We start from the raw sequence: 19,370 nt of genomic DNA, 5'->3' as shown, positions 1-19,370 counted from the left end.
GAGCCAACACACCTGGCCAATTTCCTACTATGATTTTATTCAAATCTGCCTTCCTTGAAGTCTATTAATATTTGCTTTATATGTTTAGATGCTTTCATTTTGGGTACATATATATATATATTTATAATGGTTATATTTTCCTGATGAATTGAGACATTTTTATACTAGAATAACCTTTTTTCTTTTTACTGTTTTTGACTTCAAGTCCATTTTATCTGGTAAAAATCAGCCTTAAAAATATTTTCTATTATTTTAGTAAGTTTGTGTTTGTGGTAAACTCTATGTCAGCATTTATTAGAAATTTTATTGATTTCTTTTTGATTTTCAACAATAAAATTGATTATATACTTCTATTTTAATATACATTTTTTTCGTCTCAGCACTCGGAGACATGATTTCATGGTGCCTTTAGTATTATTTAAAAATCAGTCATCATTTTAATCACCGTTAGTCCCCAACAGGCCTGTTCTTTCTTTTCTTTTTGTTTTTTTCTGCTTTAACATCTTGTTATGATCTGGCATTTTTTAGGCTTACTGTCATGTATCCAGGAATGGATTTATTTTTATTTACATTGTTTTTAATTTATATTCCTTTCTAGATATTAGGGTTTATGTCTTTCAACAGTTTTGAAAAGTCTTGTTATTGTATCTTCGAATATTTTTGCTTCCCCATTCTCTCCTATTACCTATATCTGGAAATTCAGTTACCTTCTTAAACTACCTTCAGAATATCTTAAGTTTTTTATATTATCTCTATCTTTATTTTTCTTTCCTTCAATGAGGATAACTTCTTTAAATCAACTCCCCAGTTTACCAGTTCTAATATTCTGTGTCTAATTTGTTTAATCATTTTATTAAGTATTAATTTCAATTGTTATGTATTATTTTAAATTCTATTAGATTTTTAAAATATACATATGAAATTTTATAGTCTTTTATTCCTAATTTATATTTTTAATTTTTACTTTATTTTTTCACACTATTAATACATATATTTAGCATCCTATGGAGATAATTCTAAGAAGTAACATATTTGTGGTCTTGTTTCTACCATTTTTTTTTTGTTTTTGTTTTTACATGACTCTCATCGATGCCTTTTTTCCTATTCATAAGTTAGAGCTGCTTATTTTACCCAAAATTTTATATATGAGAATTATTTCAGCCCTGGGTTGAAATAATTTTACTTTAGCAAAAGTTTTCATTTGTTATTTCAGACCTCGGGGATCACCACCACACCTGGAAAATGTTAAAGTCTTGGCTTGCTATTTTGTATGACATAGTGACATAGATTTAGATTGTAAATTCATATGAGGTTCAGCTTGTGGTTAGGGATTCTTGGGAAGGTTTTATTTGTTTTTTCTTAACCACGTGCAAAATTCAAAACCAGCAAGTTTGCTTGTTATCTTCTTTTTTGTGGCATGATTATTTCTTTTGTGGCTCTATATTTATGTGAAAGTTTCCGTCCTCTATGTTCTGTACATCTTTCACAAAAGAATCTCATCATTTTCAGAATTTGGCAGACACCCTAGGATGTAATCAAATGTTGGTGCTGGATTATCTACTAGGTTCTGCTTTCACTTTTTTTTTTTGGCCTTTCTGAAATGTTTCCTTTTGTTTCAATACACCAGTACATTAGACATTTTAAAAATTATCTTATTAATCATTATGATTGTTTCTTCTATACAGGAAAACATTAAAATTTCTCAAGAAGTATTTTTTATTCCATTGATTTTACTCTGTTGTTAAGTCTCCTAGTTTGCTTCATTTTATTTCCTTCTCATTAGTTGGCCATGGGAGTTGAACATAGTTTTATGAATTTTTACTAAGAAGGCATTTGAGATGCACAAACTATAACCATTTTTCTTTTATAGCATATTGTAGATTTTATGGTTAAATAAAACCAACCTTATACTGTGGATTTTATAGCTGAGCACCTATTTAGAGTGAAATATTTGGACACAAATGGAATTTACTTTGTGTTCTTAAAATTTATTGCTTATGCACATTCACGTATTCAACCAATTGTGTTATTATTTATGATACAGTCTTAAGTTAACTTTTATGGGAGGATCTACTATATTACCAAAATATTGTATGTAAAGAAGTAATAACACTACGCATCACTATTCAGATTCATTTTCACAACAATTTAATTTTTTATATTGTTCAACTGTGTATATTTAAAAAACTTCATTTGTGGAAACAGCCTCAGAAAAATTTTTCAAGCTCCCTTCTGCCATTATTTTTAGGTTTTCAGTATTTACTTCAAATCTCAAACTTTTCAACTTTTTTCAGCTAAAACATGACCATTTCTGCTTGTTCATTCAATTTGCATATATAGATGATCAAATTTCTACAGTTAACTTATACAGGGAATAAAATATATTTTGCTATTTATAGCACGGACTTTTCTCCAACTTACCATTATTTGGGTTTTAGAAGAGTTTAGAAGAGTTTGGACTTCAGAATTACTTGCAAATTTTTATTTGTCTTTATTTTTTTCACACATGATCACATATTTAATCTACCTGAGCACCAATTAACTAAAACGATCCTATTTCAGTGACCCGTACAAATTTTTCGATTAAATCTTATAGCTTTTACCTAGATATAAATTCTTTTAAAAATACTATGTTGACTAGTTCTATATTTTTAATTATTGTTACTATTTTAGTGATACACAAAGAAGCTAAGATGAAGATATCTGCGAGGGAAAAGTATAGGAAATATTGAAAGGGTTTTAAAAGTGAATCTTTTGTGGAAATATTCTGCCTTTGTAAATATTTCTGGAGTCTCACTCATTTAGTAGTCAGTTTTGAAATTGTTGTATTGCTTCTATTAACATTCCATGCTTCTTGTATTCATATGGTGGATTACCAAAGTCAAGTAGGCAGGCAAAATCTCCATGTAGCTGTCAAAATGACTTATGCAGATTTCAAATATACACAGACATTTAGGATAAGATCCAAATGACTTTGCATGGCTTATAAAACTCTGCATACTCTGCCCACTACACACCTTTCTAACCTTGTCCCTTAGCACTCTTTTTTGGCTCACTGGGTATGGGCCATACTGGCCTTTTCCTAGACACTGAAAAAGCCAATTCCATTTGCACTTTAGGTTCTTTGAACTTGTTGTCTATCCTCTCTTAGTGAAATACTCAGCTCTATCTTCTTATTCAGGTCTCACCTTAAATGTTGCCTCCCTAAGGAGTCCCTCGATTCTCCATTCTAAATTACCTGCCATCCTCTTTCACATTTTCCTGTTTTTTTTTTTTTTTTTTTTTTTTCCCCACAGAACTTATAAATACCTGAAGTTATCTTGTTTTCCCTGCTAAGATATAGTTTCCATGAGAACAGGGAATTGTCTGCCTTATTAACTTCAATGTACCTAGTAGGTAACCGTAAGCCAGGCACAGCATAGTGCCCTTATGTTAAATAAATCAGTAAATAAAACTAAATAGTGGAAGTCTCCTTCAAAATAATATGTTTGTCACTGTAATAATGTGCAATATTTTTTAGCCCTCGAAAGCTTTTATAGCATCTTCACATACTTTATGTCATTGATTTCAATCTTGTGAAAACCATTCTAATTATCCTTTGAGTGTAATAATGTCTTTATATACAAGCAGCCTGATGATCTGACTTTTAATTTATCTTACACAAACATTACGATGAGAACGTTCCTAGTCAATAGAGTTCATATCATCTTCTGTAAATACCTTTGTTGGAAATAAACATGTGTGAGGAAGCAGTTACCATGGTAAACTTAAATTTTCAATAATGCAAGCAAATTTCCTTTCTAAAAGTCAAAAATAAATGTCAGAACTGGTTTTTACAGTTGCAGGGTTTTTTATTTTTCATGTTTATTTCTACAAAATATTTTGTTCATTATAAATATATTTCTTCTTCCGGAATTGGTCACATCTCTCAGTGGCACTTGACAAAAAGTTTGTTTAAACTTCTTGAATTTATCTGGTTCTATAAAGATATGTTTACCACTAATGTCAAGTCCTGAAATGAAAACGTGAAATAATTCCAGAGTGCAGTAAAGCTTGAACACTAACAAAATTAACATCAGAAATATCTTGTTTGCTTTTTTTGTAAAAGTGATGTATCATTTAGCTTTTGCTGTACAACAAAACACCTATAATAATAGTGGTTTAAGCAACAATGCCTTATTGCAATATTCTGGGTTGGCAATTTTGGTCTCTGGGCTCACTAACAGTCAGCTAGCAGATTGGATGGAGACGGGATGGCCTCTCTCTCACTTCTCTTGCTGTTGATTGAATGATGGGGGCAACTGGACCCTGTGTCTCTAGCATCTGGTGTAGCAGCCCAACAAGTTCTCCTTGATTGCTGCCCAGATATAGCCCATCTATCAAGACAGGAGAATTGCAATAGAGAAAGAATTTAATTCATATAGAGCTGGCTGAACAAGAGACCAGAATTTTATTATTCAAATAAGTCTCTGATAATTCAGAGACTGGGGCGGGTATAAAGCCAAAGAGTGTGTAGTGCCCATTGGTCAGGTTAGAGATGAAATCATAGGGGGGTCCAAGTGGATTTTTCTTGCTGTCTTCTGTTCTGAGTGGGATCACAGAATTGGTTGAGCCAGATTACCAGTCTGGGTGGTGGCAGCTGGTGCATCAGAGTGCAGGGTCTGAAAAATACCTTGAGCACCAATCTTAGGTTTTACAATAGTGATTTTACCTCTAGGAGCAATTTTGTAGGTTGAGAATTCTGTGGCCTCTGAATGTATGACTACTAAACCATAATTTCTAATGTCGTTCTAATTTGTTAGTCCTGCAAAGGCAGTCTGCTCCCCAGGTAAGAAGAGGATTTGTTTCTGGAAATGGCTATTATTATTTTTGTTTCAAAATTAAACTATAAACCAAGTTCCTTGCAATGTTAGTTTGGCCTGTGTCCAGGAGTAACAGGAGCGGCTTGGAGGTTAGAAGCAAGATGGAGTTGGTTAGGTCAGGTCTCTTCTCACTGTTAAACGGTGTTTTGTGAAGATGGTTGTTTCCCTGGCAGGCTAACCCAGGCTTCTTCGAATGGTAGCTAAACATAAAAAGCAGCAAGTCCCGTTACATAAGCTCTTATCCACTCTGTTCTGTTGCGTTCACTAACGTCCTGTTAGCCAAAATATGTCACCTGGCCAAAGACGGATACCCAGAGGTAGAGATAAACATTCCACCACGTAGTGGGAGGAGCTGCAAAGCTGCATCGTAGAGGGGTATTTATATAGGAATGGGAAAAATCGATAGTCATTTTTTTTTCATAATTTACTAAAAGGGATTCCTAAAAATCAATTTTTTAGAATTACGATCTCAAGCTGGGAAGTAATTTAAAAGTTTAGTCATTGACTGCTTTTCTATCTTTTTAGCTTGAATTCTCAGTTGAGTAGTCATTCTCACATTTGTTTAAAAATTAAACTATAAACTAAGTTCCTCCCAACATTAGTTTGGCCTATATCCAGGAATAACAGGAGCAACTTGAAGGTTAGAAGCATTTGGAGGTATTGAAACACCCTGTATGATCATTGATGTGTAAATTCCAGCATCCTTTCCTGACCCTATTCTTATTTTTATTTATTTATTTATTTTTTGAGACGGAGTCTTGCTCTGTCGCCAGGCTGGAGTGCAATGGCATGATCTCGCTCACTGCAACCTCCGCCTCCTGGGTTCAAGCGATTCTTCTGCCTCAGCCTCCCAAGTAGCTGGGACTACAGGCACGTGCCACCACACCCGGCTAATTTTTGTATTTTTAGTAGATATGGGGTTTCATCACGGCGAGAATGGTGTCGATCTCTTGACCTCGTGATCCGCCCACCTCGGGCTCCCAAAGTGCTGGGATTATAGGCGTGAGCCACCGCGCCCGGCCACCCTATTCTGATTTAGTGTATTTGGGATAGGGACCAAGATCTTTTCGTAAAAAATGTATCAGTGTGTTTTAATGTAAAAGGTCTAGAAGGACTGTAGTGTTTTTTAAAACAACAAAAATGGCATGCACATGTATGTTTGGACAAGGAGAATGCAGCTATTGAAAGCTTGTTATTTCTTTGAAATTTTATGATTTATTTTTAAAAAAATGGAATCATAATACGTAGTTTTCTTTAACCTGTAGCATAAACTTAAGTTGAAACTCTGGTTTAACCATGTAATAAAATGTCTTTTATGTAAATAAACTTAAATAATATTTTAAAAGTTTGTTAACCTGTGTGTTACAAAATGGCAAAGTACTGCTATAATTGATAATATGCTTTCTATGAAGTCAGAAGTAGCTCTGGTATGAAAGATCTTTCTTATCAATTTTGAACATTGTGGATTTCAGAAAAGAAAGAAGCTGAGATAGAGAAATGGCAAATTAGATATTTTTATTTTAAGGGATATGTATGCTGTGTCTAAATAATCAGGAAAATTATATTTAAGTTTAGCTCTTTTGCCAAATATTTATGTAAAAATTATTGTGTAAATATTTTAATGTATACATTGTACTGGTAATGAGCTTATATTTTCTTTTGTAAAATCTTATTAATATCTGTTTTAATATACATAAACCATCTGCTGGGCAAATAATCTCTACCACTTTACAATCTTTTCATTGTAATCCCATGAAAACTACCAGTGTACCATGGAACAAACCACTAGATGAATATATGGTTAGAAACTAACAAGAAATAAATTTAGGTATAGAAATAATACATTTGTTTTTGGATAATATTATCATTGAGTCCTGGATGACATTTTGGATTAGTACCCTGTGGCTATATCTGCTTGTTGGATTATTGGGTTCAGGCTCTGGATTTGTCCTAATAAAATCCCAGAGGGGAAAAAGGTCTTTCCCTTAGGAAACCTCAAAAAGACTTCTGGAGAACAGCTCTGCCTCTGGAGACTGGTTAATTACACAATTTTATCATCTCATAACAGATTCCTGGTATGCTCTTTGCCATTTAATTTTCTGAAAGCATAATGAAAATGGAAAATATCTGTTCTATTTTATGTCCTGTGAAAACAATATCAGTATTTCTCTTAAACCACATGCAAGGATGCCAAGTAAAAATCCTGATGAATTCATGCATAATCCTGATGCAGAGGCAATGCTTACTTTATTTTGTGGATTGTAGAATGGAAGCAAGATAAGCTGGCAACATCTTCTTTGCACCTGTGTTTTATTTTGTAAACATTAACATTAGAGCCTCATCTTGCTGAATTTGTCACATGTGCTTCTCCTATGGAAAAGCCCTGTAAAAATGTGAGTTAGAAAAGATGTTGTCTTCCAAGGGAAAAGTAGTAGTCATCACTATTTAAGTAAAATTGTCTCATTGTGACACATTATAGGAGGCTAATAAATAATGTATAAAATTTTAAATTTAAATGTTTTAAATATGAGGTTTATTACAATTATAGAACAATGTGGACAACTGATGAGACTTCAAGTACTCATTCATTCATTCATTCATTCATTCATCTAACATCATTATTGACAACCAGGTAATAGTGAGGTTGTGACGATTCACAAGAAAGCCTGAAATTGAGATACTTCCATTTATCTAACCACATATTCCACTCTACAATTAAGAACTTACTCAGCCCAGTAGAACATTTTCGTAATATACATTCTCAGGTTTGCTAATTCTGTGACTAATTTTAAAATTCTATATAATACTAAGCTTCAGCCACTATTTAAAGTTGTAAAATTTTCCTGTTCAATTTAAACTACAGGTAACACTTCTGAAAAGTGATTTGATTTATTTTTAAATGGAATGGCTCTGACTTCTTTTTCCCCAATGAAATGTATCCTCTTTAATGTTATGGTGGAAAAAAAATCAGTGACCTTAAAACTATATTTCATGGGAATCTTTTGTGCCTCAATGACATCTACAGGAGGACGCTTTGGTCTTAAAGTCAGAGATTGGGAACTGAAAGGTGCCTCCATGTTTTGCTTTAAACTCTTGCTTTATAGTCGGTCAAGACACACGAGACAACTGCCAGCAGGTCAGTTTATCTACCTCGGGTATCTAACCACCTGAGTAACAGTGGCTTCTATATATATCATGTAGAAATTAAAGAAGGGTGAATTTTCACTAATTAACAATTGTTAACACTGAGAACTTCATTTTATTATTAGGAGATATAAATTAAAACTGTCTTTTCCTCAAATAGCAATAAGGTACAACAAGGTACTCAGTATGAATTGCATAACACAGCTGAAAATATGTTTCAGTGTCTTCCAAAAATGAATATGCCCGATGTTCAGTTATCAGTGATAAAAGTGTTCGGTTATCAGTTGCATAATGTTTAGTTAAAAACGAAAATTATTTTCAACCTCAGTGGCTCAAAGTAGGATGGCCGTAGAATGTGGAAATCAGGCATTTTCTGATGGTTTCTTTGCATATGAGCCTCCCTATGAGCATGACCCAAATATAGATTAAAGGAAAAAAATTAATGATCATTGAAGCCAACTGAAATGTCAGTGAACTTAGAGAAATCTAATTATGATGCAAATGTGAAATTATCAGCATAGCAAAATAAACAAATCATCCGAACCTTTCTAAAGCCCATTCCAGTTCTAAAATTGCATTAGATTTAGGTCACAACTTGACTTACAAATTAAAATGGTAGAGAAAGATCACAGAATTAATGCACTGTGGTGGTAATTTGTGTATTTTGTTCAGCTGAATTCAGGGACCATAATTTGTATGGTTTTGCATAACTTAAATGCTTCTCCAAATTTGTATACATCCAATTGACTTCTTTTCAAAAAAGTGTTATTTGACTACAGATAAACAAGTTCTGCATGTGGGTCAACAAATATAGGAAATCAAGTTTACAGTACTTCCTGTATGTATGTGAGTGTATGTATGTATATATATCTTATAATCTAGTATCATTTAAAATACTTTATTATACTGTATATTGTTTATTACATAGATATGTGATGTGATTTGACAGAGCAAAAATAAGTTCAAGAAGATACCTAATTTTTTATGATCATTTGATATTTTCTTGGTATGTCTGCCTTATTTTATTTCCTTAACTTTCTAACCCATTCAAACTAACAGAGTGAAACAATTCATTATTTTTAATGAAAATGCTTTTTAAAAAGTACTCAGAGGACATTTAGATAGCTATAGCAATCTTAAATATCTTGCCATTTTCCATCTGGGCATTGCTCCAGTATTTTAAGCCATTAAATTTAATGAATATTTAAGATTAAATCTTGGTTCACTATTTCCCTAAAAGAGACCAATCTCACATTGCACACCAAAAAGAACCGCCTCATAATTTCCTAACAATATGTAAATATCTCTTAAACTTTATAAATTTGAACAAAGGATACATTTGATAGTTTTAGGAGATATTTTCAAAATTAAACCAAATTAAGCCAACTGAACTTTTTGTCTTCACTCTTTCCTTTCCCCCACAGCAGACATAAAGGCAATCACAGAAAGAAGTTAACTTAAAATTCCTTTTTAAAACATAAAAATAATTAAATTATTTCCTCCAGCAGAGCTAATTATCTGAGATTCTGCTTTTCTTTTTTTTTCATTTAATAAACATGTGCTAAGTATCTAGCCACTGCAACTTAAGATGCTGGGTAAATAGTGGGAAATAAAAGTGTACTCCTGGCATTCACCAAACTTAATGTCGATTGCAGGATATAGACAATAAACAGGTAAACAACAAGCATCATGCTACACACGAAGGAAAATAACAAGGTCCTGGAGGGCTAGTCAGGCAAGACAGCTCTGAGGAATTGAAAATCAAGGTGAAGACTGAAGAAATCTGGCTTGCACAGTGTGTGTTGTACAGCTCATGTTGTGAACTGTGTTGGCGGGGAGGGGCGGGGACCTGCCTGTTTCCCTGAACTGAAAGACAGCCAGCATGGCTGCACGCCAGCAGGTAACAAAGAGGGTGGTGACAGATGAAACTCAGAAACGTTCCAAAAGGCTTTGACTTGATTCTAAGTGCAACAGGAAGCCTTTGCAGGGTTTTAACCTCACCTAATGTCAGTGCAAAGAAAATATGTAGTTTTTATTTTTAATTTCCTGGAAAGACTCTAATTGAAACGTTATGAAGAAATTTAGAAATCCGAGTGAGAATTTTGCATGAAATAGCTATGGCTGTAAGTCTGGTGATGATAGAACCACAGAGAAGGCAGTTTCTTTTATTCTGAAAGGGTGAGATGTCTTTTGTATGTTGTAAGCTGTTTGCCTAGCTGCAATGTAAAACTGCTTCCTGGTTCCCTCACTATTTCCCTATTTATAGAATTTAAAAAAATGTTTTGTTTTGTTTTATTAGTCTTACAGAATGAATTATCTTGATGACCTAAATCTTATTTTCATTTTTCAGCATTTTTTTGACTAAAGCTCTGATGAGATAGAAAGTTTCTAAGAGAATCACATTTCTAAAATATTGAGGGGATTTAAAAAACATTTATTCAAGTATTATCTATTGCAGCAGTATCCCACAGAAGTTTCTGTGGTTATGGAAATGTTCTATATCTGTGCTGCATAGTAGCCAACACTCACATGTAGCTGTTGAGCATTTAAAATTTGGCTAGGGTGACTGAAGAGCTGAATTATTAATTTCATTTTCATTTGTTTAAAATCCATACATCACTAGTGGCTACTAAACTGAACAGCTCAGATGTACCGTGTATGTATCAGGGGTTTTCAATTGGAGAAGGCCAGTGGGAAACACAAACACAGCACTTACTCTCTAGAAACATAAAAACACATCAACATGACAAGTATGAACATGCATCTCTGAAGTATAAGGTAGAAAATATGAAGCAGCATTTTGGGTTACCCACAGGGCATTTCAGAACAGGGATTGATGCTTTTTGAGTGAGAAGCTGAGGGGCATATGGTGGAAGAACTGGCAACAGTTCTGGGCCTTGAAGGATGAGCAGGGTTGTTAATTGTGGAATTGGAATGAAGGGCAATAAGAACAAAGGAACCAGCAGAAGAGAGCACAGGGTCAACATTAGAGGCACGAAAATAAGAGCTCACATCTATCAAGCGCATCTATGAAATGTTTTTTCTAAGAGCTTTACATGCACTAATTAATTAATTCTCACAACAGCTTTTAAGGCTAAATGCTATTGTCATGATCCTCAATTTATAGCTAAGGAAACTAAGAGCAGTGAGGTCAAACCCATTGCTCAAGGTCAATTTGGTAGTGACAGAGCCAAGATCTGAACCCAAGCAATTTGCTCCCAGATTGGGCAGCTTTAAAGTGATTTGCTACCTGATTTAAAAGTCAGGCATAGAATATTCCTAAGGAAAGCTTTGGGGTCAACTTACATTTAAAGGGGTGGGGTGTGGATATCACCTGTGATGAGCAAACACAGGTCCTCATAAGAAATCCTTATCAGAGGATGGCAGGAAGATGAGAAAACAGTAAGAGATTTCCCAGTTTCAGGGTTAAAGGGAGAACAAAGGTGGTACTGTGTACTGGGAGAAGGGAGGGAGAGAATGCCATAGAGATGTGAGCAACTGACTCTAAGAAAACTGACTGCAAGTCTAAAGCTCTTTGACTTGGCTTTTGAAGTTCCCCTGGTGATCCTGCGTTATCTTTTTCTTTAGACATTTGATTTGATGGGGTAATGATTTCACTTTTTAAGGTTCTTACCCTTTCTCTTCTTTTTGAGTGTCTCCCTTACAAAGATGAGTTATATTACAGCTTAGTTGTTGAATTCATAATGTTTAATTAAATGTCCATTTTTTTACGAGTTATGTTTAATCCTAGCTAGAAATGGTTAATTTTATCTTGGAGAGCCATTGTGTTTTGTATAACATCATTATGTACAGGATGTTAGGGTACATTTTTTGTGGTGTCCATTCTTCTGGTGATGTCATTATAACTTCTAAACCTGTAGTTGCTTCTGTTACAGTTGCTCTTTTAAATGAGTTCTTAATTCTGACTTTGATTTTGTATAAGGAAAAATGTCCCAGCGTTATCACAAGCAATAGCTTTGATAATAGAAACATTTCAACCATCCCAAAGGACCTGTCTGTGAGATTCACCCTCATTATTAAAATCAAGTCACCTGCCACAAAGATGAAATTGAATTTAAAATTTTTTATTGGTAAATACAGTTAATCTACAATTTGTACATATGGAAAAACCCAATTAGTACCTACAATTGAGAAATATTTCTGGAGATCATACCAGCTGGTAGTCTAGATAGGACAGATGGCCTAAAGCTCTTTAATGGGGAGAAGATAATGTGCTGGCTTGGAGAAATCTGAATAAGAGACTTCATGAACTCTGTTTCTCATTTAAAAAGTTTACTAGAATAATATTTTTACAGGCAGTACTTTTATGAGAATGGAAATTGGCTTTACAAACAGGATAATTTGCATCCAGTTTATATCAAATGATAACAAAAACATAGCGATTTTTTTTCCTATCTTGGTATGTACTTGTAGATGTCAGTCTGCACACCCACAGGAAATAATTATGCTATAAATGTGAAAGCTTGAGGTCTTTTTGCTTTTTTTCCCTTTTATCTTGTTTGAAAGCTCTGTGAACTTCATAACTCTTAGACCTCTAATCATCTTTAGTGATAAGGGTACTAAGAGTGATGATGGTGGTGGTGGTATTGGTAATTATTGATATTGACTAATAGCGGTACCTAACTTACTTTAACATTCTAAGAGTTTTTTCATATGTTATCACATTTTTTCTTCATAACAATCCCTACTGGTACCTTCATTTTACATTATCATTTTCATTTTACATCAGCACACTTGATTCTCACAAAAGATGATTTTTATTCCCTTTTTACAGATGAGACTGGGGCTCACACAGATAGGCAAAGTAACTTTCTTAAGAAGAGCTGGCCAGTTGGTGGTTGAGTTGAGATTCATCAAGGCGGATGGCTTTAGAGTCCACCTTAACTCAGTGTACACGATCCTCATATATAACTTTTAAATGAATTAATAGCAGGCATAATATGTATAATGGTTCTATTGGGTGTCTAGTACTTTTGCTTACTTTACCTGACTCCCAGAAACTCTATAAAGTTGTTGAAAAATGACCTTAAAAAGGAAGATATGATGCCAACGTAACAATCTCACGTTGCCTGGGTAAGATCGTTAAAGCCCAGGCTTACTCCTTAGTTTTATGGAAACAAGTTCCATGTAAATTTTAATTGTCTCTGTCATATCAGGATGTTATATCCTGTGGAACTGAACACTGAGAAAGCCACATCATATACCTGGAGGAAATGTCACCTGCCCTCTTATTCTGAAGGTAGTAATCTGACTTTTGAAGCTTGGTCAAATTCATGTCCCTCCTTTCCTTAGAAGCGTGTGAGTCTGAAAATGGCCCTCTTTAGCCTTTTGCTTTTATGAGACTCAGCCAGTTCCTTTGACACCTAGAAAGTACATCAGTATATTAATCTGCTCTCACCCTGCTGATAAAGACATGCTCAAGACCTGGTAATTTATAAAGGAAAGAGGTTTAATTGACTTACAATTCCACATCTCTGGGGAGGCATCACAATCATGGTGGAAGAGCAAGGGACATCTTACATGGTGGCAGGCAAGAGAGAGCTTGTGCAGGGGAACTACCCTTTGTAAAACCATGAGATCTGGTGAAACTTATTCACTATCACAAGATGAGCATGAGAAAGACCCACCCCTGTGATTCAATTACCTCACACTCCGTCCCTCCCTTGGCATTGGGAATTGTGGCAGCTTCAATTTAAGATGAGATTTGGGTGAAGACACAGCCAAACCATATCAGTCAGATTTCACTAAGGTTTTGGATTAGTATTTTTGCTCAAATATCCCTTTGATTTAGGGTCATAGAAAAGATTAGATTAAAAATATGTAAATTAGAACCTCACGATTCCCAGTCACTAGCAATGTGACCTCAAAGTCCTGACTTATCTTCTTAGAGCCTTGGTTTCCTCATCTGTTAAATAATGATAGAAGAAAAAACTGGCATGACAGAATTTCTCTGGCTATTGCATGAACTGATTCATGTAAAACACTTAACACATTATCTGGATAGGAGACAATGCATTTTGACAGGTAATTTTGGTATCATATTTAATTCAGAGCTGGCACAAATCTAGGACATGAATGATTCTACCTTTATGCAGAAACTGGCAAAAGTGATTCATGCAACTCTTTCAGGGAGCTTTTCTGTTTTTGCAGTAAGTGCTCATCAAATGAAGGATAAATCACAAAGGTCTAAAGGGGAGACTTCCTGCCTCCTATTATACTTTACTGTATTTGATGTGGTAAAGTTTATGCTCTGGTAATATTTTTTACATTTTTGAAATGTATATCATTTATTTTAAAGGGCTTTTTGGTGCAACTGTGTTATTATATTTGCATTTGTTTGCCTGTTTTTCTTGTCTATACTCTTCATTTATTTATGTTTCTTTATGGTTTTCTACTCTTGATAACTGGATCTCTGTCCTCAAATTGCTTTACTTGTGTTACAATTCAAAGTTAGTCACCATTGGGCAAGTTTCTGCAAAGTTTTTATCCAAAATGGTAACAACTTCTTGTTGAAAGATAGGTGATTTTATCTTACCTATATATTTGTTTAGGTGTTGTAAACATTATTAAATAACTTTGTGTTGTTGGTAGCAGGAAAATCTGTGGTAAAAAAATTTTCATTTGTGTTATTAACACTATTTGTTCTTCTTAAAATGCATTTTTTCCACTTTCAACCAGGTAGCTAGGTTCTCACTTTGGAGATTTTGCAAGACAGAAAATAGAAGCTGTTTGATGCTGGAAACTTAAACTCTTGTTTTTTTCTGTAAAAGCTTGGATTTGTTGCAGAGGTGATATGAATTATTCTAAAAAGGGAAAGTAGAGATAAATGAAAGGGACTTTTTTTTTTCTTTCCAGATTGGAAAAATCCAGAGGTTTTCAGTATTACAGGAGTATTGGGAACCTTTGCAGATTATTGCAAAGTCTGCAAAAGTTGGAAGCTGTTAGAAGATGTAGCCTCATGGGGCATCTAAGCAAGCTGGAGTTAGGCACAGTATTTATCCTGAGTATGGCACAGAAGACTGGACCTAGGTACAGGTACAGGAATCCTGTATCCCACATTTAATGTGAAAGCCTGGATCCTGGCCTAGGAATCCCAAGGATTCTGTGTATCCCAAGGATTACACAGAAACATCAGAGTTTCTGGCTGTACATAAGCTTATCCTGGGTGAGACAGCAGGTAAACCAATGACTTTGACCAATAGTCTTACTGAAAAGTAGGAAAAGTACCCAATTCCTTAGCATTGTGTAAGAGCCTGGGATCTTTGTATGATCTTTGTATGTTCTTGTGGCTGATTTTTCTGTCATATGGTGTGATGCTAGAACAGAGTCAAATTTAAACTGGTTTTAAGAAAATAAAGAAATGGACTTAGTTTTTGCAATTTGAGTTTGTGGATTGAGATTCATTTTACTACAGCTTCATGTATGTACAAGTATGATATTTAGCTCAACAACTCTTATGGATCCTGACATTTAATAACTAGCCCAACATCTTGACAGCTGATAGCTCATGGTATTATCTTCTATTGTTTACATTTTAATAGTTTGTCTTGTTTTCCCAGCTATGATATGAGTTTCTGGCATACAGAAATCTTGCATTTACTTTCTGGCATTCTCTGTAATATCTAGGGTATTAATTTAAATATCTGTGTCTGAATTCCCACCATTACATTTGTTCTAGAGGGTATTATAAAAGAGCAGTATTGTTTTTAATGCAATGCTTATTTTCTTAGATTCTCAAAGGATGATGTTAATAATTAATACACTGTTAGTAGTCTGGGTAATAGTATTCATCTTAAGGGAAAAAATTCAGTAATAAAGGGTAATGATAATCTTAAAGTAGCCTCTTTTTGTAGAGCTAGATGCATTAATTTTTATTTTCTTGAAAATAGTTATTGTGGATATACCAATTTGTCTGGTATATGGGATACCTAAAGATATTTTTCTTGAGCCAAATGTGGGAATTTATCCAGCACATGATTACTTATAAGTATTCCAGCTTAACTTTATTCACTGAAGAATTGGTATAGCTCATCAAACAGTAAGGATGTTTGTGGAAACATTTCAGGGCAACCTCCACTATTAACTGCCATTTTGCCTCATTTGCAACCACGACAAGGGCTTTTCCCGAGGTCTTGCCTGCGTTGGTTAAGACATATTTTGCAGCTTTCTTGGAACACTCTTTCATGGGCCTAGTTTAAGTGATGTCAGCATCATGCTAGCTATACCTTCCTCATGTCATGCCACACATTCCTTTTCTTCATCAAATCACACATACTGCATTCATTTAGCCTTACAGGAAGGAAGAGAAAAAAAATATATGCCACTCAGATCTGTCTTTAAGACTGTTTTATCTCTTCTTTCTCCAGCTATTTACTGTTTAAATTCAGTGGTCATATATATGAGTAGCTCCCATCACAACGTGGGTGGAAGGCTAAGCGAATCCTACCCACTTCTCTTGAGTTTTGCTGCAGGTACAGTAGTCCGGAAGTGGGATTATAAGAGGCAAGGTTTTATTGAAAACGCCTGAATAGCATTATATTGTTATGTATTTTATTTCATTAGCTTAGAAGCTTTTTTTAGATCTGAACTGTGACATAATTAAAGTCCAAAATATTCCTTCACTATTCCACCCAAATCCTTACAGAGCACCATGTGCCCTATGGCAAATAATGGCAGAGGGAGTTCATCCAATAACCAGATGTTGGGTTTTACTTTTATCCATCTTTAACCTTGGAAATGGAGGCAGCTTATCTAAGTAGGATTGAATAGCATGTTTGATCTTAGCTTTTTAAAGTATTGTAAATCTGACATGTGTTGCTGTTTACTAAGGAATCCCTGATTCCCTCATTTGTGTTACTTTTGCCACATGTTTTCTAGCCAGAGGGCTCAAGTCAAGCATCTAGTAAATGTCTCTCTGTTTGTTGAAGTGGTACTAACGCCTCCTCTGGCCCTTACATTAAGAGTAAAGTGGGAATGGAATATGTTTGAGCTAAAAAATATTTTCTTGTTAACTGAATAGTTGGTATTAAAAGATAACAAAACCTGTATTTACCTTCCCTACGTTGTGATGAGCACAGCTTTCTGAATTTGTTTACCTCATTCAGACTCTTACTCACTCAAGAGTTTTTTTTGTCTTTGGGGTCTGATATATAAGGGAGTCCATTTCCTCTCTTTGGGAAATATGCTTGCTTTACTATTAGCCAGTCATCTCTAAAAATAGTCCTTCTTCTCATCAAAAATATGTGGGTACTAAGATAAATTTTCTCTGGTTTTTAAGAGGTTTGGCCAAAAAGAAGGTGGGAGGGTTGTGGGGAGGAGGAGCTGATAAAGATTTTGAGGAGAGATCACGCTTCTTGGAGTTGTAATCTCTTACCAGTTTTATGATTTTGTGCTATTTAATATTTCTATGCATTGTCCTTGTTTTATGTACTTGATAGGATAATGAGATCACATAGTAGACATGTGGTGGTAAACGATTCTTTTCTTCTTATCTTCATCCTCCTTTCCTAACAGGCTCAGTGGTATCCATTGGTCTCAGTCCCCTCTTGTTCAGCCTTCATAGTGTCTTCTTCTGTCCACCTGATGACCTAACCCTGTCCACTTGATGATCTAACCCTGACCCTTCCCAATGAATGGTCTAAATGGAGACTCTGGAGACTTTGCTTGTAAAATGTTGCTGCCATTTACCATACCCTCAAAGAATGACACATGTTCTAAACATAGGAGGCAATGACATGATCTTCATGATAATTGGATTAATGCCTTACTTCTTTCTGGGATGTCAATTCTAACCAGGCAGGCCCCTGATCTCATTAATTCCCTTGTGAATCCAAAAAGCTGAATATAATTTTGACCTGCTAGAGATGCTCTACAGATTAAATAAACCTATGACTGAAAGTGCAGATCATTAGAGTAGCATTTGGGGTGTGTAAAGTTCATGAATAAAGTTAAATAACAAAAAGGAATTAAACTTCCTTTGGTTTAAATAAGGAAACTGTAGATGCTGTAAACCTATTAGGTATATGCAAAATAACACAATTAGTTTCTTGTATCATGCACTACACTAGATAACTGCCCAGGAATGCATGATGAAGCCTGGAAAGATTAGATACTTACATTAAAAATGTTTTAGGTGAACCTATGCATATTAGGGTTCTCCAGAGAAATTAATAGTGTATGTGTGTGTTAAATTTAGGCATTATGGGAATTAGACCATGTATTATGGAGGTGGAGAAATTTTACAATCTGCCATCTGCAACCTGAAGAATGGAAGTCCAGTGGTGTAACTCAATTTGAATCAAAGCCCTGAGAGCCAAGGTTGGGGTTAGGGGCCCTGGTGTAAGCCCTTAAGTCTGAAGGCTTGAGAAGTAGGAGCTCTGATGTCCAAGAGCAGGACAAGGTAGATGTTTCAGCTCAAGAGAGAAAGTGAATTTGCCGTTCCTCCACTTTTTTGTCCTCTCCAAGCCGTTAACGGAATGAATAATGCCTTCCCACAGTGGTGAAGGTGAACTTCTTTACAGTCTGTTTACTCAAATGCTAATTTATTCTGGAAACACCTTCACCGACACACCAGAAATAGTGTTTTACCAGCTATCTGGGCATCCCACAGCCCAGTCAAGTTGACACATAAAGTTAATGATCACAAAATGCTTTCAAATCCAGAGCAATTTGTTATAGACTTTATTGCTCTACTGAGAAAACATATATATAATATATTAAATATAATATATATTATATATATAATATATAATATATATGTATGTATTATATTATATATATATATATATTTTTTTTTTGAAATATTTGAGCTGTGAAGCCTGGAATGGTGTGTCAGGATTTCTCCACCTTAGAGAGTTTCTTCTCAGATCCACTCTCTCCTTGAAAGTTCTAGCAGAGCTTTTGTAGCTCCTCTCTTCTAGTGTTGAGTGCAGAGTAGATGAGGGAATCATCCCCAAAATTACAGATTTGGAGCTAATGGAATCATGTTCATCAAAAACAATAAACCAGGACAGAATTCCAACATTTGAATATTATCATTAATGTGTTCCTCACACAGCATTTAAGGCTAGCCATCCATTTCATATACAGTTTACCTTTGAACAGTGTAGGAGTTGGCGGTGCCACTCCCCAATGCAGATGAAAAATCTATACATAAGTTTTGACTCCCCACAAAACTTAACTACTAATAGTCTACTGTTGACTGGAAGCCTTGCAGATGACATAAACAGTGATCAACACATATTCTGTATGTTATGTGTTTTATATACTATATTCTCACAATGAAGTAAGAGAGAAAAAATATTAAGATAATCATAAAAGAATATATATTTACTATTTATTAAG

At 34.7% G+C, this 19,370-nt stretch overlaps 1 protein-coding gene and 1 long non-coding RNA gene across 3 annotated transcripts in view; both read left to right on the top strand.

Moving 5' to 3' along the window:
* The window catches only part of KCNIP4 (potassium voltage-gated channel interacting protein 4), a 1,204,862-nt gene that overhangs the window by 114,578 nt on the left and 1,070,914 nt on the right, over positions 1-19,370 (top strand). The gene's annotated exons all lie outside the window — the stretch shown is intronic.
* Positions 5,891-19,370, top strand: part of LOC116545367 — a 17,081-nt gene continuing 3,601 nt past the window's right edge. Inside the window, exons 1-2 of the long non-coding RNA XR_004266295.1 lie at positions 5,891-10,568; positions 15,202-15,204. This is a non-coding gene — a long non-coding RNA (uncharacterized LOC116545367). The remainder of the gene's footprint in view (positions 10,569-15,201; positions 15,205-19,370) is intronic.

Source organism: Sapajus apella, unplaced genomic scaffold (genome assembly GCF_009761245.1).
Source record: "Sapajus apella isolate SASKATOON/1434 unplaced genomic scaffold, GSC_monkey_1.0 scaffold5, whole genome shotgun sequence".
Lineage (NCBI taxonomy): Eukaryota > Metazoa > Chordata > Mammalia > Primates > Cebidae > Sapajus > Sapajus apella.
The sequence above is the reverse complement of the archived record's forward strand: the minus strand, read 5'-3'. Positions and strand labels throughout refer to the sequence as shown.